Source organism: Panthera onca, chromosome X (assembly GCF_046562875.1).
Source record: "Panthera onca isolate mPanOnc1 chromosome X, mPanOnc1 haplotype 2, whole genome shotgun sequence".
In the NCBI taxonomy this organism is placed as follows: Eukaryota; Metazoa; Chordata; class Mammalia; order Carnivora; family Felidae; genus Panthera; species Panthera onca.
The window spans coordinates 1,761,541-1,773,700 of record NC_138357.1 but is presented as its reverse complement, the minus strand read 5'-3'; the positions used below and the strand labels follow the sequence as shown (position 1 = coordinate 1,773,700).

Here is a 12,160-nt window from a genome sequence, read left to right as displayed (position 1 = left end):
ACATTACAATGTCAACAAACGTGGCGATTGTAACGAGCAGCCTTTTCTTACTTCTGATCTCCAGGCAAAGCTTTCATTTTCTACCACTATTTTTATAGGGCTTTTGCGAAGGAAGCTCATTTTAATTCCCAGTTTCCTGAGTTTTCTTTTTAATGAATAGTAGACATGTTATCAAATGCTTTTTTTTTTTTTTGCACCTAATGTGATGACCATGTAATTTTTCTGCCTTAACCTATTAATGTGGTTGATTACAATAAATTATTCTCTTTTTAAGAGGGATTCTTTTTTAATTTTTTTTTTATTTTATTTTTTTACTTTTGAGAGAGAGAGAGAGAGAGAGGTGGGGAGGAGCAGAGGGAGAGAGAGACTCTAAAGCAGGTTCTATGTTCAATGAGGAGCCCGGCTCAGGGCTTGATCCCATGAGCCCAGTATTATGACCCGAACTGAAATCAAGAGTCAGATACTCAACTGCCTGAGCCACCCAGGTGCCCCAATAAATTATATTCTCTTGTTAAACCAACTTCACACTCCACAGATAAATGCAACCTGGTCACAACGTGTTATCATCTTTAGATGTTGCTAATATTTTGCTTGGATTTTTTGCATCTATGCTCACGAGTGAGCTCGGCCAATAATTTTCTTTCTTGTAATGTCTTTGACACATTTTGGAGTCAGAGTTATGTTTGCCTTCTAACAAAATTGTATCCTTTTTTGTTATTTTCTGAGAGAATGTGTATAAAACTAGAACCGTTTGTTCTTCAATATTTGACAGATCTTGCTGACAAGGTCATCTGGGCCTGGAGTTTGCTATAGGGGGGATATTTACTGGTAAAAATAATTTTATGATTATATGACTACGTAGGGTTTCTGCCTTTTCTTTGTGTGTGCCCACAGTAAGTTTTATTTTAAAAAAGCAACTGTACATTTTAACATTTAAAACTGAGCATTATCTTTCCTTTTCAGTGAAACAAAAAAATTTTTTTTAAATAAACAGGAACAGGGGCGCCTAGGTGGCTCAGTCAGTTAAGCATCCGACTCCTGATTTCCGATCAGGTCATGATCTCACGGTTTCTGAGTTCGAACCCCGAGTCGGGCTCTGTTCTGACAGTGCAGAGCGTGCTTGGGATTCTCTGTCCCCCCCCCCCCGCCTCTCCCCGTGTGCTCCCTCTGTCTCCTCCAAAATAAATAAATAGATAGATAGATAAATAAATAAATAAATAAATAGATAAATAAATAAATAAAAGTGTCATCTTCAACTGCAAGGATATCTGTTAAACATCACAATTAAACATGCCAGAGGAGAAGCCATGTTGTCAAAGTGCCCACTTAACCCACCCAAATATCTCAAACCCACCCTTTGTGGACCTTCTAAAACCCTATTCTCTAAGGGTTTTCTTCTTCTTTTTTTTTTTTAAACAAGAGACAACAGACAGATACACGTTGGTAAATGCTAACTGTCCATATTCTCCCAGAGACACAATGTCATCTCTGAGCACAATATACAGAGAAAGGAGGGGACAGCTAGGATTATACATACTACTGCGCAGGGGCCTCGCAGCCTCCCGTTTCCGGCAGAGCTAGGGGACCAGAAGGGTTTTCTTTTCACCCACAGAGCAAGCACAGTGTGTTGATTCCATACACTTTGCGTTGAGACAGGGAGGGGTTAAAAATAAATTTGGAACAGAAAAGCAGGGAGATTCTTTTCCCACGCTGTTCTGCTCCGGGTATTTCCCCCCCAAATAATTTGAGAACCATGGTATAAAGGGAGAGAAAAGAGACTTCAAAAATCAGCATAAGAGGAGGGAAAAAGTAAAGACAGCAACTTGCCCCCTGGGACTGGAGAACAGTACAAAAGGTCCTTTCTCCCTGTCATGGTCATCTTGCACTCCTTTCCCTCCTTCATCATCCGTATCGGGAACCACGTAGCGCTGTCAACGCATTTGGCCAAATAGCATCTTTGATGGCCTCTCGTAACTCATCTGCCCTCTGGTCCCTCACGCGGTCTCTCCCCGCTGGCTCTACTCTGCGTTTGACTCGAACGTTTCATCAGATTTCCACTTGATTTTCGTGGACTTGGAAGATGGGTCACCAGTCTCCTTCAGATGGAATTCTTTGGCGAGAACTTTATTTTTGAAATAAGGGTTTTCAGCAAAATAGAAATCTGTTCTGTCGCCTGACTTAACATCTTCAAATTCTGTCCCCTCAACTCTTGTCAAATAACGCAGCGCCCTTCATCCTCCTCCCCAAGCAGCACACACTTGTGGATGGCTGATGAACGTCGTCACCCCCAAACTTGGGATCCGGGCGATCAACTCTGACCGCTTCTGAAAACGTGGTTGGCAGCGTTTGTTACATTTCGATTCTACTTCCAAAACGGGCTCCCTGGCTTCTTCATTAAGTCTGTCTCTTTCATTTTGTACCTCATCAATATGTTCAACTGCTTCTTGTTGTTCCCTTTCTCCCTTCGGCACGTGCTGACAGGTGGACGTCTCCTCCAGCTTGGGGGCGGGAGGTAGTCTTTATTTCTTTCTTCCAGGCGGCGGGAGCGACGACTGGCATTTGGGGGCCGTGCTGCGAGGACAGTCCATGAAACAGGCGCAGACGCACGTGTGGAAGGAGCTCTGATTACTCTCTGTCTTTTCTTGAGTCAATACTGGTCATTGTTTTTTTCTTGGAATTTTTTCATTTCAACAGCGTTTTCAAATGCTATTATGATCCCGAAGCTTCCACCTCCGCCAGGCAGATCTGCTTTGCCCCCTGCTCTACCGATCATGTCACCATTCTGGTGAAAACAGTCTAGATTGGTGTCTGAAGTGGGAATGACACGAAGACCCCAAGTACAGTGGGTAAATTTTATTTAAACTTAAGAAAAAAATGGAATGTCTCCCAACCTAAGCAGGACTTTTTCATGAGAAATAAACTGGACTTTCTTCCACTGTATTTCTTTCTGTCTTTTTTTTTGGGGGGGGGGGTGCTTTCCTTTCCTTTTTTTTCTTTTTCTTTTTTTTTTTTTTTTTTTGTTTCAGAGAGAAAGAGAGCAGGAGGGGGCAGAGAGAGAGAGAGAGAGAGAGAGAGACAATCCCACTGAGCGTGGAGCCTATCTTTGGGGCCTGTTTTTGGACTCAATCCCACAACCCTGAGATCATGCCCTTGGGAAAGTAACATGCTTTACACCTATGTAAGAAGTTTGTTGACATGTGCCTCTTCCGCTGCAGCCTGTCCCTGAGAGCTGCACCTTAAGGCAGCCTTCTCTAGCCGGCTGCCTCACTGCCCTTTGCTTATCGTCTTTTGTTATTGATGGAATTTGAGGTGGGGTTCACGAGAAAATGGCTAAGAGAGAATTCTTGAAGACACTTTTGTTGCAAAAAAAAAAAAAAAAAGGTGATTTTATTAAAGCACCAGGGACAGGACCCGTGGGCAGAAAGAGCTGCATTGGGCTTGTAAGGAGTGACCGATGATATACTTTTAGGTTGGGGGGGGGGGGGAGGGTAGAGATAAAGTTAGTTTCCATGGAATTTCCGGATGCTGTAGGCAGGGTCTCACAGGACCCTGAAGATCTAGCTATTGTCAGGATAAGGTTGCTTTTAGTTTTTGAGGAAGTGTAACCATTAAGGCAGCTATAAACGTCTAGTGGAGTGTTACACACCGCAGGTGTCTGACGTCTATCAACGGGCTGCGGGCTGTAAGGGAATTTGATTTAAACTACATCTTTCTTGCCTTGGTTTCCCTCATCACATATCATATCTCTGGCGGAGACTGTCACTTTCACAGTTTAGAGGTTTCCCCCACTGTCACTCACCTCACGATAGCTGCCATCGAAGGGGAGCCCTGGCCCTTGCGAAGTCCTGGGGGTGAGGGTCCTCGAGTCTCCAGCCCTCCCTCCGGGAGGGTGGCTACTGACTGGGGAGTTGGGTGTTGCTCGCAGTGACTGAGCAGGCTTTTGGGTTCTTGTCCGTTAAAGTCTGGTGGCTACCTGACGTTTCCGGTCTCCTGGTCCGTCCTTGTTAGTTTCTCTGGTGTTTCATGCAGAGACAGTGAGAATGCTGTTTCTGTGAATTGTGACTGTGTCCCAGGATGCAAAACTGACCGGACCCCTTTAGCGGGTCCGTCCCCCAGTTTAGAAATCACAAGCCCGGGTGAGGTGTCCTTCTCCCAGATTGAAGTGACACGCCAGAGTCTTTGTGCCCCTGCGCTGATGCTTTGTGCCCAGGGCCAGCCTCAGCCCGGTGGCCCTCCCTGTGGCCTCGTGGGGGGGGGGGGGTCATTTTACACTTAACCTCCAGCTCTAGCTGCAGAACTGGTTCTGCCTGTTTCCTGTGGTCTCTGCCTGCCTGGAGCTCTGCTCCCTGGCGTCCAGGGGACCGGGGCGCGCTGTGCTGTGCGTCTGTGTCTTTTAAGGAAAGGTACATGCAAGTAGCTGTAGAAATGGGACGGGTTCGCAGGAGAGGTGCCCGCATGCGAATGGGCTCCTGGAGGAGTGTGCTTCCTGGCAGAGTCCAGGGCACCTGTGACATCTGGAGCGTGGCTGTTGCGGCTCTGAGTCTTATACTGGGAGGGAAGCAGTGAGCTCCAGCCAGCTCATGAGCCCACTCTCTACCCAAGCTCCCCAAGGCTGGTTCTGTTTTTCTTTATTTCTCCCCCTCAGAAGAACCGGAGGAATTTCAGGAAAATACACATGTAGGCTAAGGCGGGATGGCAGGGGAAGCTGTGGATGCCAGTCTGATGTGGAACCTTCGCACCGATTCCTAGCCTGCCCGCAGTGCGCTCCGACCAAGTACCAACTTCCCGTGGGGCCCCACGAAGCGTCAGTCTGCACCCAGGAGTTAGCGAGCTTATCACGGAGATGCTGAAACTTGGTACCCAACGAAGATCCCCGATTCAGGCACGGTCGCCATGGTGGGGGCGGGGTGGGGGGGGACCTCTATCCTCCGCAGGAGGCCGCCTGGACAGTCTCCAGATTCTTCAGCTGGGTGAAGGCGGGGCATTTTGTCCGTATGCGTATCGGTGGGAGGAGTTTCCTTAAAAGGTACGTTTGCCCACATCCGGAGGAAACGAACAAATGTAAGCCCACACCTCTGACGCTGTGAAAGTGCTGGCTCCTTAAGGTTAGGAAACAAGAAACCACAGGCTGGGTTTGAGCCCAGGCAGGTTTCCTGAGCAAAACTCTCACTGCCAGTCCCCTGACAGCTCAGAGGGCTGTCCCCGGGATCAGGGAGCAGGCACTAGAGGCCCAGGCTACCATCACACCCTGGTCAGGGCTCGAAGGCCTCCTCAAGGAGCCTGACTTCTCTTTGACCTCGAGGGGACGGGGCCACAGGTTGAGGGTGAGTTGTTAGGGTGGTCACGTGAGGCTGCAACGGTCACGGTCACGGTCACGAGGATGGTCCTGCAGTGGAAGCAGCAGGGATGGCGCTCCCCTGACAGCGACCCAGCAGCCACGAGGAGGGAGATGGGCCATTTCAGCCCACACCCCAGGCCACAGCCCAAGGGCTGGTGCCAGAGCAGGGAGCGATTTGTTGTGATTTCTTTTCTCTTGCCAAATAAACAGACGTTTCTGAAACTAACTTTGTATTCTTTTTCTTTTGTTTTAAGTTTGTTTACTTATTTTGAGAGAGAGAGAGAGAGGCAGAGAGAGAGGGGGAGGGAGAGAATCCCAAGCAGGCTCCACACTGTCAGCACCGACCCCAACATGGGGCTTGATCTCGAGAACCGTGAGATGGTGACCTGAGCCGAAATCAAGAGTTGGACGCTTAACCCACTGAGGCACGCAGGTGCCCCCTGTGTTGTTTTTCTTAAAGAAGGACCCCAGGGGCGCCTGGGTGGCGCAGTCGGTTAAGCGTCCGACTTCAGCCAGGTCACGATCTCGCGGTCCGTGAGTTCGAGCCCCGCGTCAGGCTCTGGGCTGATGGCTCAGAGCCTGGAGCCTGTTTCCGATTCTGTGTCTCCCTCTCTCTGCCCCTCCCCCGTTCATGCTCTGTCTGTCTCTCTCTGTCCCCAAAAAAATAAATAAAAAACGTTGAAAAAAAAAAATTTTTAAAAAAAAAAGAAGGACCCCGATTGTGTGAACTTCAGTCCCCGTGCAATGCGGATCTATCCTCCGGTATGCCTGTTCAGATATTTAAATAAATGAAAGATATTGATCTTGCAGGGGGGAAAAATCACGTTGATGAAATTTGAAGTGGGGTTCGTGAGCAAACGGCTAAGAAAGGATTCTTGAGACGTCTGTGGTACACGAGGTGGTTTTATTACAGCACGGGGACAGGACCCATGGGCAGAAAGCTGCGCTGGGAGTGTGAGGAGAGACTGATGATATACTCTTAAGTTTGTGGAGGGAGGGGAGGGATAGATAACGTGAGTCTCCAAGGAATTTCTGGATGCTGAAAGCAGGGTCTCACAGGACCCTGAAGATTGAGCTAGTGTCAAGATAAGGTTGCTTTTAGTTTTTAAGGGAGTGTAAACGTTAGGGCATTAAGGCAGCCATAAATGTCTAGGGGAGTGTTACTCACTGCAGATGTCTGACATCTACCGACGGGCTGCACGCTGCAGGGGAATTTAATTTAAACTACATCTTTCTTACCTTTGTTTCCCTCGTTCATATCATGGTTTTTTCTATGCACAAAGGCAATCTCCAAGTGCTCAAAAGGGTAAAGAGAAAAATTGATCGATAAAATCATTGAATTTTTGGTTACCGTACTCTAATAAGTGAGGATAAAATATGTATGTTATAACCATATAAACCAACCAAGCTATCAGTAAAAGTCCGAAACAGTAGTCTTGTTTCCACAATACACTGTTTTTCTCTCTCTCAAAAAGGTTTCGAGTAAGAGAAAATGAGAAGTGGGTTTGTTGTGTGTGTGTCTTAATTGCCATGATATCCTGGTTGCTAAGTTAGAGGATAAGGGCCGAGGAAACACACACCGCTATCAGGCCAAACATCAACAGTTGCGAAGAAGCTTCGGGAACCTCTCCCGTATTAAACACTCTTACTGATATTTCAGGGGCTTTAACAACATAAGAGACAAATGGGGAAGTGGCCTCCAGCCTGACAGGAAAGGGAGGGCAGAGAGGTTCACCCCGCCCCACGTGCCTCCATGGGGCCAATGGAGGGGGGCCGCAGGCCCCACCGGTCATGGGATTCTCTGGCCATTCGAGCTGGGGACTGGGTGGCCTTGGGGGGCACGGGCCCTGGTCATTGCATCCATCTCCACATGACGCAACCCCTCATTACTTGTGATTCAAAGTTTCGGACCCTACTTCTGAAGCTGTGGCTTTTGTCCTACTCCACTTGGTAAAATAAAGCCAAGAAAACAATCCAAGCTTCCCGAGTTCCTTCAATATTTCTTTGCAAGGTAAACCCTTGAATAAATTGTTTTATTAATGTTCATTTGAAAGATACTTATGTCTCCTCCCAAATTTTATTACAGTATAAAATATCATGCAGGGGTGCCTGGGTGGCTCCGTCGGTTAAGCATCCAAATTCAGCTCAGGTCATGATCTCACAGCGGTCCGTGAGTTTGAGCCCCGCATCGGGCTCTGTGCAGACAGCGCAGAGACAGCCTCGGATCCTCTGTCTCTCTGTCTCTCTGTCTGTCTCTCTCTCTCTCTGTCCTCCCCTGCTCACTCTATCTCAAAAATAAGTAAACATTAAAAACCGTATGCAAATGCTACATTTGGGGTTTTGCCAGATTTGAGATGCATTTACTATTAATTTCTTACAAGAAGCTTTATTAAATGGAACTTCCTAAACTTGTCGTACTTATCCTATAGATCAGATATGTTATCATTTCTTACACTGAATATCTATGGTTATGTAAATGTGTACACATGGGTTGAGTGAAATTGAGTTAAAATAATTAATGTCTTTATTTGAAAAATTGATCCTTTTAAATGTCCAACAATACCAGTAATTATTTAGTTGTCCAAAGTTACTCCACTTTGTAAACTGGGTTATTTTTTATTCATCAAGCGTGATTATATTGTTCTTCAATGTTAATCTACTAATCTACTATAATTTCTTAATCCATTGACTTTGTGACCTTGGGTGAATAATAAATTGAGGTGGTTAGTACATAATCTCTACCTGGGCAATTTCCAAAGGAATTAAAATTCATACAGACAGAAAATGGAGAACTGCTCACTTTTTACTTACATATTGTTGTCTGCGTATAAACTCATTTGCCCCACATACGGCTCAAACTCAGAAAATCACCATAGTATAAACATTGTTTTGTGCTACACCCAGTTGTTTCAATTATATTTTAAAAACCTAAAGACTTAGGGGCGCCTGGGTGGCTCAGTCGGCTCAGGTCATGATCCCATGGTTTGTGATTTCAGGCCCCGCATCGGGCTCCGTGCGGACAGCTCGGAGCCGGGAGCCTGCTTCGGATTCCGTGTCTCCCTCTCTCTCTGCCCCTCCCCTGCTCGTGCTCTGTCTCTCTCTGTCTCTCTCAAAAATAAACAAACATTAAAAATTAAACAAAAAAAAACCCTAAAGACTTAAAGTTTTAGATAATATCGCCATCTGAACATCTTTACCGTGACTGGACGTGAGTGTTCATTTGCATAATACGTATAAAGGTGTATGAAGTCAATAAATGTGTTTTTCTTTTATTTTTTTATTTTGAGAAAGAGAGAGAGAGAGAGAGAGAGAGAAGGGGACGGGCAGCGAGGGGGAGAGAGAGAATCCCTAGCAGACTCTGCACGGTCAGCAGGAGCCCGACACAGGACTCGATCTCGAGAACCGTGAGATCGTGACCCGAGCCGAAACCCAGAGTCGGATGCTTCACCGACTGAGGCCCCCAGGCGCCCCAAGTCAATAGATGTTTTACAAGCTTACGTACAGTAGAGAGGCCTGAGTCCTGAAGTAATCGCTAGCCTAGTAGGAACTCACAGCCCAAAACTCTGTCAACGGAGGTGTGTGTCCTTCACAACGGAGGCCAGTTATAAGAAACAAGCAAACCAAGCGGCCAAGACTCTTTCTTAGAGGAGGAGCTAAAATTCCAACTGGTTGTCACGTTTCTTCCTCCTGTGGGTTGTTATCAAATGTTGTGACTCTGGTTACACTGGCAAGGCCGCGGGCGTTTCTGGTTCTAGGGCACCTGTGCTCTCACCAAGCAACTGCCCAGACTCCTCTGACAACTCTCTTCGATGCTGCCTTTCTCCGAGATGAGTCCTCACATTAGTAACGTCCACGACGGTGTTCTCCACGCCGCTGCCCTCGCTAGAAGGCTGCTCCGTGGCGCCAAGGCCGCGTGCGGATGAAGGGGGGGCCGTTGGGAATAATGAGGCAGGATCACGATGTGCCACGGCTATTGAAAGCAGCGGGATGGGGGCGCCTGGGTGGCGCAGTCGGTTGAGCGTCCGACTTCAGCCAGGTCACGATCTCGCGGTCCGTGAGTTCGAGCCCCGCGTCGGGCTCTGGGCTGATGGCTCGGAGCCTGGAGCCTGTTTCGGATTCTGTGTCTCCCTCTCTCTCTGCCCCTCCCCCGTTCATGCTCTGTCTCTCTCTGTCCCAAAAATAAATAAAAAAAAAAAAAAAAAAAAAAAAGCAGCGGGATGATCAAAGCTCCCCTGTGCATTCATTAAGACGTCATTCATTTAAATATGTTTTGGCCAAGAGGAATAAAGTGCTGACACACTGTAGGCGAATCTCAAAAATAGTATGCACCTCACAAGAGGTCAAAAGGCAGAAACAGTGGAAAAGCGAGTCAACAGGTGAACGGACACACAGAATGCGGTCCGTCCGGGCGACGGCGGCGACTCGGCCGGAACGAGGAATGCGGTTCTGACCCCTGCCACGACAGGACCTGCCACAACAGGACCTGGAGGGCGGGGTGGAGTGAGAGCAGCCGGACGCAGAAGCCCGCATGGTGCGTGATTTCACGGACGGGAAATGTCCACGACGGGCAAACCCGCGGAGGCCGAACGCCGACGGGTGGGTGCCAGCGGCCGGGGGCAATGGGGAGTGACTGCTCGTGGGTCCAGGGTTTCTGTTTGGGATGATGAAAAGGTTCTGGAATTAGTGGTGATAGTTGTACCACACTGTGAATGTGCTGAATGCCACTGAACTGTACATCTTAAGATGGTGAATTTCATGTCATATGAATTTCTCTTCAAGGAGAAGACACTCAAACTGTGTCTCGGCAATTGCAAAAGTTCTCAGGGTGAATGTTCAAATGCTCGTGTTTTTATGCAAGAGCAAATACAAGTTCTCTTGGCACGATGGCTTTTATACCTTCTGAGAGATCATATTCCAACGTTTAAAATCCCCTTGTTTATTAATAGCTTCAGTGACACACAGAATGGACAGACTGTCGGGCTCGAGGTGGTTGCAAACAAGCGGCCAGCCGGACGGGGTCGTGGCGCGCAGCCTGGCTTGTCCAGTGGTGACGACGCGGTCGCCAACACTCGGGAAGGGCGGTGCCGCTGTCACAGACCCACAGGCGCCCATACCAGAGACCTCAGTGCCAACTGTTCAACAGCTTCTTCTGGTCCCTTGGCTTTCCTCTCGGGTGTGGGGATGCCAGCGCACTTCTCGCAGGACAGGTGGACGCTTTCCAAAGATGGCTGCCTCGGTCGCTCCCGTTCTGCACGTTGTACTTGACCCCTCCCCCTCCCGACTAGAGGTGGGGTCTATTTCCACTTCTCTTGGCCAGGGCCGGCCGGTGACTTGGGTTGACTACAGCGGAATGTGGCAGAAGATGGCACTGGGCGACTTCCGGGCCTAAGCCAGAAGAGGCTTCGCAGTCTATTTGCCCTCTCGGAACCCAGCACTACTGTGGCAGGAAGTTGGGGCCGTCGTGCTCGAGAGGCCGCGAGGACAGAGGCCCTGGAGGACGAGCCGCCTCGCAAAGGAGGATAATACAGCCCAGCTAACAGCCAGCACCGACGGCCAGACGTGAGACGGAGCCTCCTCGGCGGTGCTCCCGGCTGGACGAAGTCACACGAGGGACCCCAACCGACACCATGTGGCGCGAAGGACCACCCCCCAGAGCCCAGTCAACACACAAACTCACGACACATGACAAATCATTGCTGTTTTAGGCCACTAAGTATTGGCGTGGCTTGTCAGCAGAGACACTTGAGATCCAGACCGAATCGCAGAATATACGTGGAGTCCTGACAACAGCCCCAGAGTTCTCGAACAACACGCCTGAAAAGCTTGTAAAGCACTGAAGCCCAGGACGCCTAGGACCAAGTCCACACCGAAGACTCCTGGCCCACGGCCGGGGGAGTCGGGCAGAATTACAGAGGCCTTTCGGGGATCAAGTGAAACTGTTCCTACGATATTTTTGGCATCATCCTCGGTGCCTAGTTTACCTCTAGTTTACCAGGTGACGCCGGTGCAGACTGGTCCGGGCGGCCCACGGATAGCGGGATCACAGCACGTTCCCTGGCTGCCACCACGGGAAGGAGACAAACTACAATGCAGAAAACGGATACGAAAACCTGAAGACAATGAGAATGGATGGAGGTTCAGACACTTGTGTCTTCGGGTTTTCTTATCCGTTTTCTGCATTGTAGTACTTCTCAAGACAACAAGTACGCCCATGTTTTGAGAGAGAAATTTGTGCTGAGAGCAGTCACCTTGACTTCTAGTCATTCAAATATGTCTTAGCATTCTGACCCTGCACCGCCAAAATTCATGTCCTTCTCACATGCAAAATATATTCATTCCGTCCCAACAGCCCCAAAGGTCTTCCAGCTCTGACCCAAAGTCCAAGTGCAAAGTCTCATCTATATATTCTAAAAATCAGAAATGAGTAAGACTCAAGGTCTGATTCATGCTGAGGCAGATTCCTCTCCAGCTGTGAATGTTTTTCAATGTTTTATTTACATATTTCGAGAGACAGACGGAGGAGAGGGAGAAAGAGAACCCCGAGCAGTCTCCGCGCCGTCAGCACAGAGCCCGACGTGGGGCTTGATCCCATGAACCCTGAGATCACGACCTGAACTGAAATCAAGAGTCAGATGCTCAATCGGCTGAGCCACCCAGGCGCCCCCAGCTGTGAGCCTTTAAAGCGAACAAGTTCAGGGCTTCCAAATTGTGCTGGGAGGATGGGCAGAGGGTAATCACCCCCATTCTAAAGAGGTGCAATTGGAAAGAAAGGGCTGAAAGGTCCCGGGCAAGTACAAAGCCCACCAGGCCCACTGGGGTGGG

At 48.6% G+C, this 12,160-nt stretch overlaps 1 pseudogene; it reads right to left on the bottom strand.

The window, feature by feature from the left end:
* Positions 1-1,628: 1,628 nt before the first annotated feature.
* LOC145713844 (protein SET-like) lies at positions 1,629-2,878 on the bottom strand (annotated as a pseudogene).
* Between the last annotated feature and the right edge of the window lie 9,282 nt (positions 2,879-12,160).